We start from the raw sequence: 17,837 nt of genomic DNA on the forward strand, positions 1-17,837 counted from the left end.
ACCTCCTCCAGTCCCTCTCCCCAGCTGTCACTGGTCACCTGACTAAAATATTTAACCTCTCTCTTTCCTCTGGTATCTTTCCCTCCTCTTTTAAACATGCCATTATAAACCCATTACTGAAAAAAAACAACTCTTGACCCATCCAGCGCTGCTAAATACCGACCAGTCTCTAATCTGCCCTTCATCTCCAAAGTCCTGGAACGCTTGGTCTACTCTCGCCTTATCCACTCTCTCTCTGCTAACTCCATTCTAGACCCCTTACAATCTGGTTTCCGCACTCTACACTCCACAGAAACTGCCCTTACTAAAGTCTCAAATGATCTCTTGGCGGCTAAATCTAACGGCAAATACTCTCTACTGATTCTTCTGGATCTCTCTGCAGCCTTTGACACTGTAGACCACAAACTCCTACTTAACATGCTCCACTCTATTGGCCTCAAGGACGCTGCTCTCTCTTGGTTTTCCTCCTATCTCTCTGACCACTCGTTCAGTGTGCCATTTGCTGGTTCCACTTCTCCTCTTCCCCTTGCTATCGGGGTTCCTCAGTGATCAGTCCTAGGTCCGCTTCTCTTTTCTCTACACAGCTCCTATTGGACAAACCATCAGCAGATTTGGCTTCCAGTACCATCTCTACGCTGATGACACCCAATTATATGCCTCTTCCCGTGACATCACCCCTGCTCTAATACAAAACACCAGTGATTGTCTGTCCGCTGTCTCGAACATCATGTCCTCTCTCTATCTGAAACTGAATCTTTCTAAAACTGAACTCCTTGTGTTCCCACCATCTACTAACCTACCTAAACCTGATGTCTCCATCCGTGTGTGTGGCACTATCATAACTCCTAAGCAGCACGCCCGCTGTCTCGGGGTTATATTTGACTCAGATCTTTCCTTTACTCCTCACATACAATCACTTTCACGCTCCTGTCATTTTCACCTCAAAAACATCTCCAGAATCCGCTCTTTTCTTACGGAGGAAACCGCCAAAACTCTCATTGTTGCTCTGATTCACTCTCGTCTTGACTACTATAACTCATTACTAGTCGGTCTTCCCCTCACCAATCTATCCTCAATGCAGCAGCCAGGCTCATATTTATGACCAACCGCTACACCAACGCCTCTAATCTGTGCCAGTCACTGCACTGGTTGCCCATCCCCTGCAGAATAAAATTCAAACTTATTACTCTCACCCACAAAGCTCTCCACAGTGCTGCACCTCCTTACATCTCCTCCCTCACCTCTGTCTACCACCCTACTCGGGCTCTACGTTCTGCCAACGACCTTAGATTAAAATCCTCCATAATCCGAACCTCCCACTCCCGTCTCCAACATTTTTCTCGTGCTGCACCAGTCCTCTGGAAAGCGCTACCTCAGACAATCAGATTAATTCCCAATAGCCAGTTTTAAACGTGCCCTGAAAACACATCTATTTAGACAGGCCTATAACATTCCCTAATCTGACTCCTTTCCATTGCCCTCCTTTTAGATTAGTCATCAGAATAAGATTCCCTCACACTCCTTCTCTTCATGTCCTTCATACACGGATACTGGCTGGTGACCGGGTCATGCAATTTTATGTTACCACGCCATGTGTATAAAAATAGCTGGACTATTGTACAGAACAAACACTGTTACACTTTGTGTCTTCTTTATTTCCTCATAGATTGTAAGCTCTTGCGAGCAGGGTCCTCACTTCTCAGGTTTGAATTGCAAATTAACTTTGTCACTATGTAATGTCTGATATTGTTTGTTTCATGTTCTCTCTAAAATGTAAAGTGCTGCGTAATATGTTGGCGCTATATAAAGATTATTATTATTATTATTATTAAAAATCTAGTTTTGTCTATACAGCTCATATGCAGACCTATGTGTCCACATGGTTACAGACTACAAACAAACCCTGTTTAGTCTGATCCTGCAGTCATGCTCCCTTCCATCTAATAGTTCTTGCCATCTTACACTCAGTAGGTATTTGCTGTGACATCTTCCTATTTCACCAAAGACTTAGATGTTACCTATACCTCATTTGCTTTTATATTCACAATTGATACGTTTTTATGTTATTACTGTTTACGTCTGACTTTTATTTAAGTACATACCAAGATCCTATTCCTGGAAGGAACCAGTTTGTTACAAGTTGTAGAAAAGTTTGTGATGCCACTATTTATCTCATCAACATGGTCATTGGTGAGCTGTTCAAACCACAATATGGCAGCCAACGTTTGACAGTCCTACATGTCATGGGATCAAATGTGCATCATGCGAGATGATAGTCCTCCTGAAATCAAGTAGGCCACACAAAACATTCATATTAATTATTAGTGTTGTTATTCAAAATTTTGGCATGAACTAAATGAATTCATCTTGTTACTGGGTTCTGACTCGATGTAGTCAAGCATTGTGATTAAGATCCTTTATCATCAAAGATACAGGAGCTGATGTCTATAGTCTGCAATGTTCTGTGGTTTCAAACGGAATCGTTTTTCTGACTTGATAAAATATATAATTCTGGATGCATGCAGCCACCACTAGAGGGAGCTAATTGCATTCAGCTCAAAGGTTGCTATATAAATTTGCATCACGGTAAGGGAAAGTTGAGTGCAAACCTTCTCCCACCACATTGCAGTGGCATGTCTGCCTCTTTGGAAGGTATATCATGGTCCATTTTAAACACTTTTTTACTTTGTAGTTAGTGAGGATTCTTCCAATATATGTGTATATAAATTTTTTCATGCATTTTCCACAAATCCTACAATACTATTGAAGTGCAATGTCTTCTTTTAGACATGTCTATAAAATGTCTGGTGCAGAAGGAAGATCAAAACACATTCTTTAATGTTGCAGCTTCGACAAGGGAAGGAATTTCAATTTCTGTAGTTCTCGAGAAAGGAAGAATTTAAAACCTGTCACTCAGTACTGTCTGCCGAACTGGATATAATTTGTGGACTAAGGTTAAAAAAGGTTAGTTCCCCTTTAAAAAGAAAAATCATTAAAAAAAGTTATGTGCAAGATTAGTAAATAACAGGAGATATTAGTCATATGGTTTTGACAGATGTAGAAGTGGTAATTGATAAGCTTAAAAGGGCTTATCCAAACCCATAACTTTTTCCCAAATAGCTTATATGGGTACAAAATAACATAAAAAATGTAATAGTCTCTTTACCAATTCCCTACTGCTCACGTGCCAATGCTTCCCTGGTCCCATGCCGGTCTCTATTCTTTTGGCTTCAGCTATTACATATCGATACAACATGTGACCCTGGTTGCAGTAGTAATTTGTCAACATCACTGAGGTCATTGCTGTGGCCAGTGTTTGTCTGCAGCGGTTACGTGTTGTGTCAATACATCATCACTGAAAGAAATTAAGGACTGGCAGAGTACCGAGGAAGCATAGGCATGGGAGCGGAAGGGGATTGGTAAGGTGAGTATTACTTCTTTTGCCATTTTATATCCATATAAGCTATTTGAAACAAATTTTACTAATTCATCCCCTTCAATCAATGAATGACCTCTGAACTAGGTCTGTTGTACAGACTCTATTGGGTAGTCTGTACAGAGATCTTCTTGGCGGCGGGGAAAATACCTCCATGCATATGGATTTGTACAGAGATCGACAGAAGACAACTGCATGCTACCGGACACAAAGGTACAGTAGAGGCTTCATGTACTTTTATGGAAGCCCTATTAGGTCTCCGTACAAGAGGGACTGCAATACGGACGTGAGCATGAACCCTAAAGCTCATCTGGTTTGGCCCTCATGCACACTTCCATCACCGTTTTATCGGCCGTTTTTGACGGATCCGTGTGTCCGTTTTTGTTTCCGTGTGCACTCCGTTTCCGTTCTGTGTTTCCGTTTTACACTGACATTTTGCTTCCGTTTTTCCGTTAAAAACGGATATGAACTTCATTTGAACTTGTCACATGTCCCAGGAAACACCCATAGAAAGTTTACAAGAAGTTTTTGGTGCTGTTTTCTGAGCATAGAGAACAGTTTGAGATTACTCTGCTTGGCTTGCTTTGGTTTTTTGGAGTGAAAATATGAGCCTATCTTCAGGAATGAATGTTTACTGTAGTCTGTGAACTTTGGCCTACCCAGCCGTTGCTATGGCAACGGATCCGTCAAAAACGGAAAGCCTTCCGTGAGCCATCCGTGTTTTTGACGGACCCATTGACTTCTATGGGCCACACGGTCACTGAATCACTGAGCAAAGTAGGACATGCTCTACTTTGCACGGAACGGAACGGATCCATTTAAATAACCGAAGTGTTCATGGGGCCATTCAAATGAATGGGTTCAGGGTGCTATCAGTGACAAAAACGGATAGCACCCTGAAGGAAAAAACTGAAGTGGGCATGGGGCCTTAAGGCTATGTTCACACGGAGTATTTTGGGGGAGGAATATCTGCCTCAAAATTCCGTTTGGAACTTTGAGGCAGATATTCCTCTCCCTGCACGCAGATTTTCGCGGCAATTATCGCGCCGTTTTTCGCCCGCGGCCATTGAACGCCACGGGCATAAAACAGCGAGATATACGCTTTCTCCTGCCTCCCATTGAAGTCAATGGGAGGTCGGAGGCGGAAGCGCCCGAAGATAGGGCATGTCGCTTCTTTTTCCCGCGAGGCAGTTTTACTGCTCGCGGGAAAAAGACGCCGACGCCTCCCATTGAAATCAATGGGAGGCATTCTCGGGCCGTTTCTGCCGAGTTTTGCGACGCGGTTTCCGCGTCAAAAAACTCTGCAAAATACCCCGTGTGAACATAGCCTAATAATACAGGGAAAATACTATTATTATGACTTATAAGTAATTAAAAAACGAGTTAAAGGGGTTGTCCCATAAAACACAGGATAGGGGATACATGTGTGATCACTGGAGGTCCGACCGCTGGGAGCCCCAGCAATAAGAACGGGGAACCAAAAGTACCCCAAAATGCTCCATGAGAAGCATGCACACAAGTGCGACCGGTGCTCCATTCATTTCTATGGAGCTGCCAGACACACAAGCTAGACACAGACCCCGGAAGTCCCATGCTTCTCATGCAGCACTTCAGGGGACTTACGGTCCCCCGTTCTCCTCATCGCTGGGGGTCCCAGCGGTCGGAGCCCCCATCGATCACACATGTATCCCCTATCCTGTGGATAGGGGATACATGTGTTTTGTGGGACAACCCCTTTAACAGGATACTAAACCAAATATGCAAAGTGATACAATGCGATCAATCTCAAATGTACATGTACTAGTGTCACGATTCGGGGTGTGGACCCACTGGGCCGTACCGCGTAGCAGGAAGGCAGCTGGCCAACCAGGTATAATACAATGTCTATGGTCCAGAAAGGGTACCTGTGGCAATATAGACAGTAGCAGTGATTCAGGCTTACGATGAGGATCCGGCAGCAGGCACACACCTGGTGGGTGTAACGCAGTAGATGCAGCGGAAGACACAACTCGACTTCAACTGTAGACGGCACAGAGGTACGGTAGCCCAGGATACAGGCAGCAGGAACAGGTAACACTGGAAACTGGAAAACACTAGGAGACCATTTGCAAGACAAACTAAGGTAACACAACAACGCTCAGGCAACGATCAAGAGGACAGAGCCCTTTTTATAGTCCAGCAGCATTCTGGGCTGATTGCAGATTCACGGCAACTGGATGCGTACTGGCCCTTTGAGGCCGTGCACGCTCCCTGCGGGAGACAGTCACTGAACCAGGAAGTGAGTACCGGCGTCTCTCTGGAGGGAGATACCGCCGAGAACTCACACGAGGGTAAGTCAGAAAGACGGGTACGCGGCCATAGACGTTACAACTAGTAATGGTGCAGCAGAAACCACATCACTATGACATGCGAAAAACCAGGTTTTTTATTTTACGTGATAGTTCTCCTATGACAAAACTACAATGGCCTGAGCATGCTGCGGTTTTAAAATCTCATTCACACATCCAATTTTCTGCCACAGAACGGGACTTTAATGTAAAATTTATTTTCACAATTACTACTGGGTGTTATGGTGGAACCGGCACATGTAAATGTGCCTGAAAAGTTCAGCTTCTCCGCCAGCAGCCAAACTTTCCAATTACATTTGTCAGTGGTTTGAGCTTCTGTTCACACTCCTACTAAAACTAATGTTATTTTAATCTGCTAGAACATAACTTCTCAAACTTCTTTCTTGCAGGGCCTCACCAGTGTTAGCCATTCATGCCAATGGAAGGACATGCAAATATGGTGTGACTAATGTGCTGCAGCAAAGTCCCATAGTGCCACCATTACAGTGCCAACGTTGGCCACAGTCTCCTAATACCAACCATAGTGCACGTAACAGTCACTGTGCCTACACTGAGAACCACTTACCTTTTCACGCTCCTGCACATAAGAAGAGCGCCTTTCCTGTGACGGACGCATCATGTCCTAGTAAGCGAGAAATGTAAGTGGGACTGATTGCGATTTTACTGGTAGTGTACAGATATAATTGACGATAATTCGCTCTTTCATTGGCAGTGTGAACAGGGCCTTAGGCAGATTTAACCCTTGAACTAGTGTCCTGTTAGCAAACACTGCATTTTTGGCTTATTTTCTTTATAACAATAATTCAACAAAATAAAAAACCCACAAGAAGGCTGGTACAGAAGGGTAGGATTAGGTGTAACAATGGTGCCATGACTAGGAAGAGCGTTCAGCATATTTATTAATGTGTTACAAAGCAGTTGTGTTTGGAACAGTTACTTCAGTTTTGTTTAACAATACTAACTTCAGATAAAACATTTATCGACGTTGTCTTTACCCATCAAAATCTACACACAAATATAAAATTTTTAACACCACAGTTTTAACGGACTAGCAAGGAATTCAATGTCTTAAAATAAAATCAAAATAGGTTCTTGTTTTTTTTTTCTCATTTTTTTTTCTTTTAAGGGGAGTTATAACCTTGAGGGGAAATTAGGGAAAGAAAAAACAGGCACTAGTTTGATACACGTGGTGACAGAGCGGAACTGTACAGAGAAAGCACTCGGCATACATTTAATTAACAGTCCTTGTATATTTGGTCATATGATGTTCACTACGGATTCTTGAAGCAAAGTCTGTTTGTACGGCTGTTAACGGAAGCAGTGAAGAACGAATCCCTGTGTCAACGGGGTGGAAGCCACCGAAAGGAACAAATCCATTTTGCACTTCTCAGTTGGCTTTCTAACACTGTTAAATCGCCCATCACTTAGGTCAATGCCAATATATATCCACTTGAAAGATACAAAAATGAACAAGTAGCCCATGATAGGTCAAAATTATAATTAACCAGGTTACCTGATCCTTCAGGAAGACATAAAATAATCTAATAAAGACAAGGTCAAAACTTTTACCACAAAGTAGGTGGGTGAATAAACAATTGTATATTGGAAAATTGCCTGTCCAGCAGTTCCCTAATACACTGATAATGCATACTATATGTGCCATTCCCTCACATGAAAGAGTAGGTTACCCAAGACAACCCCTTTCAATAAGCTTGAATAGGGCATATGAACATCATAGAAGCAGGGTCCCCTGCTCGGGTGACCCCAACATGAGTCAGAGTGGAGAGCTGCTAACAAAAAACAGCTCTCACTCTGGCAGTCATGGCCCATCCATGTACTACATGGACAGCCATTCATCTGAAAGGCCACCATGTAGTATTACATTTACTCTGCAGTGAAATGTCTGGCTGACCACAGCTTCCCTGGCGAGAGCAGTTGATCGCCGGTGGTTTCTGCAGACGGATCTGCAGCGATCAGTTAATCTCCATCTTCACTTGGAGTTGCCGTGATGAGACAACTGAAACCAAGCCATCCACATTAGTAAGTGTAATACGTAAGAAATAACATGGACATTTTAGTCACGTAACAAATTATCATAATGTTACATTCAAGTCTTAAAATAGGAACGTTCCAGCAGTGGGCTTGGAAGCGCAACTCTATCCACAGTTGGTGGAAGCACAGATACATTTCCATTGTCATATAGTTAATAAGATAATTTTTTTCTGTATTCCCAATGTCATGTTATTTTCAACTGAGAAGTGTTAAATGTATATCGAAACGCGTGTTCCTTTCATGTTCTGCTTCTAATTAACACAGCAAAACGTTTTTCTAAATATATATATATAGCTATAGATTGATCATATTAAACCAGAAAGATTGTGAAGTTGATGGATTTGCTTTTACATACAGGCAGACTGGCGGGCAGTTGTAGTTATATTTCCCTTCATCTATCCTAGAGATATCAGACATATCACAAGCAGTTTGTATTATTTCAAGAAACTCAGAAAAAAGCTGAAGTGTCAAAAGTTTACAAAATGGAAAGAGGGAGAAAAAAACATACAAATGATGAAAAGCGCACAAAAGATTTTCAGGTTAATGGTGCAATTTCTAATAACAAAACACACAAATATATATATATATATATAAATTCATATACACAGGGGGAAGTTGTCAGAAGGCAGATTTTATGACCTGTACAATACCATAGGAGGGCATTGCCATGGATAGAAGATATGGTAGTTGTGCTCCAAAGTCAGTAGCTTTCATTCAGTATTACCAGTATTGATGGGATAACAATTCTTAAAGGAGTTGTCTGAGATTAAAAAAATGGGTGTGATTTTTTTTTTCTCCATGAAACAGCGCCACTCTTGTCCGTTGGTTGTGTTTGGTATTGCTGTATTTAAGTGAATAGGGCTGAGCAGCAGAACCAGCTAATGGACAGGAGTGGCATTCTCAGACAATCCCTTTCACCTCTCTGTTAACTTGTGAATTCTTATCAGAGGGTACGGACTTAAACTAATCTAAAGTGCATCTAAATAGTGAAAGCACATAAAGAGCCCACACTTTATAATGTTAGGGTATGTTCACACGCTTAACAAAAAATGTCCGAAAATACCGAGCTGTTTTCAAGGGAAAACAGCTCCTGATTTTCAGACGGTTTTTTGAGCAACTCGCGTTTTTCGCGGCCATTTTTGGAGCTGTTTTCAATAGAGTCTATGAAAAACGACTCCAAAAACGTCCCAAGAAGTGTCCTGCACTTCTTTTGACGAGCCGTCATTTTACAGCGACGTGTAAAATAAAGGCTCGTGGGAACAGAACACCGTAATTCCCACTGCAGGCAATGGGCAGATGTTTGTAGGCGTATTAGGGGCGTTTTTTCAGGCGTAAAACACCCGAATTACGTCTGAAAATAGGCCGTGTGAACATACCCTAACATTACAGTATTGTTGCTAAGAACAAAGGAGGCAGTGATGAAGGATCTGAGGCTCCATGCATACGTCCGTAGATTTCATCCATCCGTAAATACGGATCTGTAGTCATTCATATTCATCCGCATATACGGGACAGTGTCAGAAAATACGGTACGTAGTGCATCCGTAATGCATCCATATTTACAGATCCACAAAAAAAGCAGGGAGGAATATTGGGTAATCCCCTGGCATCGCATAGCAACGCTTTAGTAATTAAGGACGGTTATGGATGCAAATGGGACACCGTGCTTATGGGGAGTCTGTGCAGTAATTACGGACAAAAAAAAGGACATGTTCTATAATTTCTACTGCACTGACTGGCAATGAATTTTACCTGGTGAATTTGTTCCCATCAGGGCAAAGTGCATTTGTATGTAAAATACCGGATCAGCTGATCTTCTCCTAATTGAATAGTCCCTTTGGGGCACATGGCAGTCAGAGTGTTAAGGCTTCATTCACATTGGTGTCATGCGTCCTGTTTTGTAACAGATTATTACATATTGCAGTGATTTGTAGTTGGTCAGTTAGGGTTAAAAAATATTTGTCTGTGCCGAATAATGCATCACATTATGCTATTCTCCCTGTTAGGGGCAACGGAAACCTGATGGAACCGAACCATGACGCCAGTGTGAACACAGGCTTACCCTTTCTTTACAACTCAACAGGCAGTTCGGGAGAATGCATATATATATATACACACACATATATATATATATATATATATATATATATATATATATATATATATATATATAGTTAGTAACAGTTTATGAGTTATGTCCATCCAGTTCAGCCTATTTTCCTGCAACGTTGATCCAAAAAGTAATCTTCTTATGTTTAATAATCAGCCCCTGCAGTAAGGGCTCCAATTGTGGGCAGATGTCATACTGATGGCCAGCTTCAGTTTGGGTTCTTAACTTTAAATGTGGCAACTGATTTATTCAGTAAGAGTCTCAGAGCGATCAAATGTATGGTTAATATGCTTCCAAGCCTCCATTAATTCGGCTCCAGAGGGCTCGCCTAATGAATTCGCCTAAGGACATAATATTTGGTGGAAATAATGCATAAGGCTGTATTACGGCTCTGTATACTCCCGAGTCGTAATACAACGGTAATGTTACCCTATGGATGTTTCTGTACCGTATGCATGCTGCCGTATGTTTGCAGGTTTTTTTGTGATACTGCATTGCCTCATCATTTGTCATATAGCTGCCGATTTTACCTATAGAAGTCAATGGATACTGAAAATCTGCATCTGTGTATACAGAGCCATTTTAAAACCGCCACAAACTATACGAGTAACAGATTTCCTTACCTAAACTACTGGCTAGGATGATGGTTTTGAAGCAGAAAATACATCAGAACTTGCAAGGGACTGTTACAAGTACCATGCTGTCAGAAATCTGGTACTATTCGGAAATTCTCAAGTGCAGTTTTCCATCCGTACGGCGAGTGCTGTATGGTGCTGACTTTTCATACAGTCAGGTGTATGAGGCCTAAACCTGAAGGGAAAACCATCTACTTTGCAGCTCCCCAAAGAATACTACATTTTTTCTTTATGGAGAATTTCACATTTATCTTGTGATAGTCTAAGAACCTATTCTCAAAATGTAGAGGTCATGCCAGTCTGCTGGACACTCATCCCTTATTACGCTGCTCAGAGATTTTCCACAGATAGAAATAAGTTGTGCTAAACCCACAACCCTTTCAGTTGGGGGAATTGGTGGACATGCCAGAAGAAAAGGCAATGAAAATTCTCTGTGGATACTGGCTGTGTTGTTATAGCTATGAGGAGTTTATCTCCTGCAAAAAAAAAAACAACCGGAAATCTTTTAGCTAGGATGGATACATTCGAAGAATAAGGGCTTGTCCACACGTAGCGGAATTGCTGCGTATTTTCCATCCGGAATTGCGGACGGAAAATACGCAGCAGAATATAGTAATATAGTAGCAGCAAAGTGGGTGAAATTTAACAAATCTCATCCACACGCTGCGTAAAATTTCCGACCAGAAGTTCACCTGCGGTGCGTATTATTCGTATCGCAGAATGTCAATTTCTGCTGCGGAAGGTGGACTGAATTGCTGCGTTTTTCAGAGGAAATGTCACCATCTCCCAGCATTGAAAAAAACACATCAAAATCCACACCATTTTTTTGCAGTAAAAGACGTAGGAAATGGTGCATTTTCCCCGCAGCGGAAATCCTGCTAGTTTCTGCAGAAATTCTGCGACGTGTGGACAAGCCCATAGTATACTGGTGGAAAAATCATGCCAGTGTATATAGTGTCCGTTTAGACTTTTGTAAAGCTGACCATACATAACGTGTCGGCCATATGAGTGTTCAGCCAACAGCTATCTCCCCCGACCGCTCTATAAACATGCATGCTCGGATCGGCCAAGTATACACATTTATTCTATATGGAAAAAGGAATAGAGAACAGGGCATGCTGAAATACAACAAATCCAATCCTGGTTTCCCCCGACAACTGTCGTCATCGGGAAGCCCCCAAACACATAAGATTATCAGTGTTATCTGAACATTAATCTAATGTATTTGTGAAGTTTAAAGTGAATGTTCACCATTGATTACTATTTAGTAAATTCTAGTCTGATTAATTTCCTAGTATATTTTTATATCTGTCAGAGCTCTATTTTTCTTGTACAGAGGTCCACTACCCCAGTGTTAAGATAGATTTAAAAAATAACATTCAGCCTGCCTGCAGCTGCCACTAGAGGGAGCGAACTGCATATTGTCTTATACTGTCTTCAATGTATATACAGTAAGCTCCCTCTAGTGGTGACTGCAGGCTGCCAACATGTTCCAACCAGTAGGGTAAGTTCATACATAGCATAAATACTTATTTTGTAGCATAAAATCCGCACCATAATACAGTAGCAGCAGAGGGGATCAGATTTGAACAAATCTTATTCACACACTGCTAAAACGATGAGCGGAAAAAACACAAAGAAATTAACCTGCGGTGCCATTTTTTTTAATCCGCAGCATGTCAATTGTATTAGCGTAATTGCTGCTATTGTGTTGCAGGTTTTCCCCATTGAATTCAATAAGGGAGGTAAAACCTGCAACAAATATCAGATGTTGAGTTTTTTTGCGGTGGAAAAGCTGCCATTCTGCGGCAAAAAACGAAATTCAGAAAAACAAAATAATCTTATACTTACCCAGAATTCTGTGCTTCTGCATCCAGGCTGGCCTCCTGGGATGACGTTTCATTCCATGTGACTAAAGCAGCCAATCACAGACAAATGACGGATAAAATGTCATCCCAGGAGGCCGGTCTGCAGGGTATGTGTGTGTTTTTTTGGCGGGTTTTTATGTACTTTTTTCTGCAGCGGACATTCCCGACAAAAAACTGCACCACAATTTGGTGCGTTTTTTTTCGTCCAGAAATCCCTTCGGCAACCAGGGCAGATACTCTGTGTATTTTTATGCAGCGTATCCGCCCTGTGTGAACGTAGCCTTGTAAAGATCGATTAAAAAATTAATCAGCACAGAATTTTGGACCTAAAACGGTCATGATGGAAGTGGAGATTCCCTTTAAGGCAAACTTTGCAAGATGTGTTTAGATATCATGATCGTAGAATCAGAAATGACAAACTCTTTCTGCGACTATTCAAATGTTTCAGGGCCTCCTTTAACTGTGAAGTGGCAACAAAGGCAAATTTCTAGTACAATCTAGCCTTATCCATGATCAAAAGAATAATAAACATTGCAAAATATTCTAGATTTTGGAAAGTAGACGGCAAAACTGAAACTACAAGGTCCTATATGTGCGGTTTAGGCAGGTGTGCAAACCACAAACCACATCACTGTAAATCCAAGCTGTGTTACCTGCTTCTTCCTGTTATACAGATTTCAGATTAAGTCTTTATCTCGCTTTTCTTAGAAATTAATTTGTATTATTTTGTAAAAACAAAAACAGAAAAACAACGGAAATATCTATAAATTTTTTTTAGAATAATAATAGTAACGGCTACAACATGATGAAACACATTTTAAAATTAAAAATGTGACCAGCATCGTAAAATGGCTGATTTCTTAATACCAGCCATGAACTAAGTAACGCGTTAAGATCCCGCTGTGTGGAGATTTCAGGGATTGTAACTGCCCGTTCCCTCTGTAAAATGACACCCTCAGTGCCTGTATGCAGAGGGGTCATGTCATCTCTAGTCATGGATCCAGTACTATCTAGAAGAGGGTGATATCACACACAGATCTCCAGATTTTTATGCTTTGCATACTTTCTGAGATTTTATAGGGATGAGCAGACAATGCAATAATCTATGTATTAAATTGTGCGTAATATTTTGTATGCTAATGGTGCACTGCTACCAATGCATAGGCAGGTCCTGCCACATGGCGGCAAGGTAAAAGACCCCCAACACAGCACACAGAGGATACATGCTGTCCACAATCGCATGCAGTCATTGTATGGGGCCGCACTGGATCAGGTCACCCGGGGGTATGTAAATATATACAGTATATTACAGGGGCTGACAAATCGGGTTATAATTAAACATTAAATAAGGAAGGAAAGGACTAGGGAAAACTCATTGGGCACATTAAGGTATAGTGGTCTAGCAATGGACCTTAGTGGCCAGCATATATAATGCAGCCCTATATGACAATCTGCAAGATGCATGATACTGGAGAGAAATAATTGTTCCTAGATGCACTATAAATGGCACAGTCACTTTCTGACCTCATGGAAAATTTCTACGAAGGATGGTGTGTCCACATACCATAAATGCGGAGACGCTCTGCTCATCTATAGTACATCTGGTAGAAGAAATGTAGGATATAATCTATATATATATATATACACACACACACACTCTCACACACACACACACACACACACACACACACACACACACACACACACACACACTATAATGATGTTACACATGGAAGTTATTAGACTTTTATATTCACGGAACAAGCCGCTTATAAAACAGAATAACTAAAACAACTTTAAGACAACAACCCTTGTTACTGTGGTACTATAAACAGTTACAAAAGTCAGGAATTATGATAGATGTATCACAAATGTAATATTTTCTAGCCAAACCAAAATACTGAAGTGGATAAAGATAATAATAAAGAAATATTGCCTCCCTTCTGCTCTGTATGAATGTGTTTAGAGCCTTAGGACTTACTGCGGCTCCGTACTAGAAACTTGTAGGCACTCCGTGTACCGCAGTATGATGCCTCTGTATTACAGAGCCGTAATATGGCATCCATTCTGAGGGATTCCTATGAACGACAGAAAAAACATCCGCATGTCTCTATAAGTCAGAGACAAACAGAGGTAGAGTAGGGCCTCATAGACTCCTATGGGTGCTGTCTTAATGCTCCGTAGAGCTCAGAGCCGTAATACAGTAAAGTTCACAAGCCCTTAAGCTGGCCATATACATGAGGTAGCTGTCAGCCGACAGTTATTCCTCCCGATTCCACCATAACTATGCACTGAGAGGAATAGGCCGCTACCAGACACCTCTGGCCGCAGCTTATCTTCCGCCTTTGCAGAGGATGGAACATGTCAAAATCCAGCACACCCGAAACTTTCATTCCCCTGACATCTGCCATTGAGAGAGACTCGGAGGACCCCATACACATTAGATAGTGAACCAATTACAGCAAAATCAGCGGGTTCAGTCAACTTTTGTCTCATCTAATAATATGTATGGCTTTACCTGCAGCAGAGATCCATAGAGTTGTTGAGGAATCCAACTCCTTCGCGTTGGTGTGCTCTTTTGTCCCCCAAGGTTATGCCAGACTCTTGATCCAGATAAGATTACATACACTCTCCTGCAGAAAACTGGGATACTCTGAAGGGACCAATATTAGTTCTATATAAAATGCTCGGTTACGTGGAGCTTTCTGAGACATTAAATTGCTGTATGTTTTCACTATGTTTTACGAGTTGTAAAATTCTAACAAAATACGACAAGCATGATAAAACAAAATAGAGCGCCGAGTTCAATGTAAAAAGAGATGCTATGGGACAATGTAAAATGACGTTTATTGAAGAGAGCGCAAGGTGTCACGTCATTTACTATAAGCAATGAATTATGGTTCAGCAGTCATTGTCTAAGCTGTACTGGAAAAATAATATCTGCATTGCTGCACATTACAAAATGTGCATCAGTTTTGTGCTCTCTTCAATAAGATATACTTCATCTGCACCGTCCTGGAGGACTCCTTTAGGTGGTCTCTGCAAAATAATTCCGCAAAAATTATCTGTGGAATTATAAAAGGGGAAAGACCACCAGTACAATTGTGTTGTCTTTGCTCCAAATTAAATGGCTTCTCTGGTTTCAATAAAATACTCTCATTTAGCTCATGAACAAAGGCGGTGGCACTTTGTAACAAATGTGAAAAAATATAAAAAAAAGGCCAGACAAACCCCCCCCCCCCTCCCCCTTCCCCAAACCTTCCTTGGTACTGGTATACTTCAGCTATATGGGTATTGTGGATATTTTCACACACCTACATCCATACAGCAACCCCTACAGATGAGCAGACCACATAGATTCCAATGGGCGCTTGACAACAATTTAACCTTCCCGCAGTAAAGCACTGATTTTACTGTACCATGACTAACAATGTAATGGCTCAGCCCTAAAGAGTAAAAAAGTATCAGGTTTCCTGTTCCTTAGAACCACTAGGCATACAGTTGCGGTATATGCATGTTCAACTTTATGCAGAAACACGTATGCAACTGTATACTAATACACTTGCCAACATCTGCCATTGACTATATAAAAAAAACATATAACTTAATGTTTTTTGCGATATTGAAAAGCGTGGTAGACTTCACTTCAATACCGTCAAGACACAGTAACCAGCTGTAAACCTGCTAAACATATGCCAAAAGGACACTATTATCATATGTTTGGTCCATAGAAACCTATGTGTACATCACAGGATACATCTGGATACCTTTTTTTTACACCTAACAAACGCAGTGTGTATAGAGCCTTAGAGGGAGCTGAGAATTTGGGATAAATTCAGATGTAGTGAAAACGGCATTCAGCAAATCCACTGTAAAATGTGCATGGTTACATACGGATTTGCCTTATAAGTATCAGCACCTTTGATAACTAGTTGAATGAGAGTAATTTACACGGTAGAGTTCCCCTTTAAGGAAAAAAGGAGTAAAACAAACCTTCAACTGCATTTCTTTTGACAACCATTCATTCAAGTCATGTGGCCATAATTCACAAAATGCTTTGTATTTACAAGGTGGGCTAAACATTAATTCTGGGCGCTATGTGACTTTTACCAGGCTGAAACCAGAGCTGCAAATAAACAGGTCACCAAGGCCTAAAAGTGATATGACCTCTAACATCAAACCACCTCCAATGTGAATTTGGTAGCAGAAGCATGAAAGAATGGTCACAGCTAGAGTTGGTTTGTGTATTTCAGTAAGCAGACGCACATGATATCCAAGAGTATAGATGCAAAGTCTTTCCTATGATGACAGTATTCTCAAACACTTGATTAACACAAAACGAAAGCGCTCTCTATCAAAAGGCATCTGAGAGGGGCACTTGATTTTTTACAACAAAAAAAAAAGTGCACATCTCCCGTTACAAAAACAAGTAAGAACGTCCTGAAACAGGGCAGTCGTCTGTGTTGTTTCAAACCAGGCAGCCTATGGAAGCAAAAAACATGACGCTGCCGGAACTCATTCCAGAGCTAGAAAAATAGTCTGTGACTGTCGCTCTGAACCGTCAGATACGTGGTGTTAACCAGAAAATACAGAAGCGGCTTTTCCAGTTCACGGATTTCCCGCATGTCGAAAATACATTTTGATGAAATGAAAGAAGACAACGTGAAAAGTCTCACCTGACAACAATCCTATGTAAATTCATTCCTAAGGTTTGTACAAGGTGGAGCGTGAGCCATGATTCCTTATAGTAACTGCAGAAGAGAAGATTGTGGGCACAACTGACAATCACACTGCCTCCCTATAACACATTTCATGCTGAGAGTCTGTAACAATCCTCAAACAATTGGAGTATACAACAAAGGTGCTTATCATGTAACACATGTATACAATGGATTTCTCTGTAAACAATGGTATTCTTCATTTCTGAACAGACGTAAGGTGCAGGTTTATAAGGACTTCCAAAGTTTGCCATGCCATCGTCATGATTATGTAATGAAATGACCGCATTATCCGATTTTCAATTATATTATATACATACTTTTTTTTTTTCTTTATATAGTATCCTGAAAAATGCTTTGGAATGAGCATGAAGAAAGACATGATCAACACGGTCTGCCCATTGACACATAGTTGTTTGCCTATACATAAAATTCCTGTAAATGAAAATGCTGATACAATTATATGCAATATATATATATATATATATATATATATATATATATATATATATATATATATATATATAAAAATAAAAGTGTCTGCATATAATTATATGTATACATAGAAATGTAGCGGTTCCTAGGAGTTATGTACGTTTCTAATTGTAAAATCCATGCAAACTCACAGAGTCCTTACAAATATATATCCAATAAAAATCCTGACAAAGGC

At 40.9% G+C, this 17,837-nt stretch overlaps 1 long non-coding RNA gene across 1 annotated transcript; it reads right to left on the reverse strand.

Moving 5' to 3' along the window:
* Positions 1-6,665: 6,665 nt before the first annotated feature.
* On the reverse strand, positions 6,666-17,696 carry LOC142659361 (uncharacterized). The gene is made up of 2 exons (XR_012850315.1): positions 17,126-17,696; positions 6,666-15,102 (listed from the first exon to the last, which is right to left on the reverse strand). It is a non-coding gene; the product is annotated as an uncharacterized LOC142659361 (long non-coding RNA).
* Positions 17,697-17,837: the final 141 nt, after the last annotated feature.

This window comes from Rhinoderma darwinii, chromosome 8 (genome assembly GCF_050947455.1).
Source record: "Rhinoderma darwinii isolate aRhiDar2 chromosome 8, aRhiDar2.hap1, whole genome shotgun sequence".
Classification (NCBI taxonomy): Eukaryota; Metazoa; Chordata; class Amphibia; order Anura; family Rhinodermatidae; genus Rhinoderma; species Rhinoderma darwinii.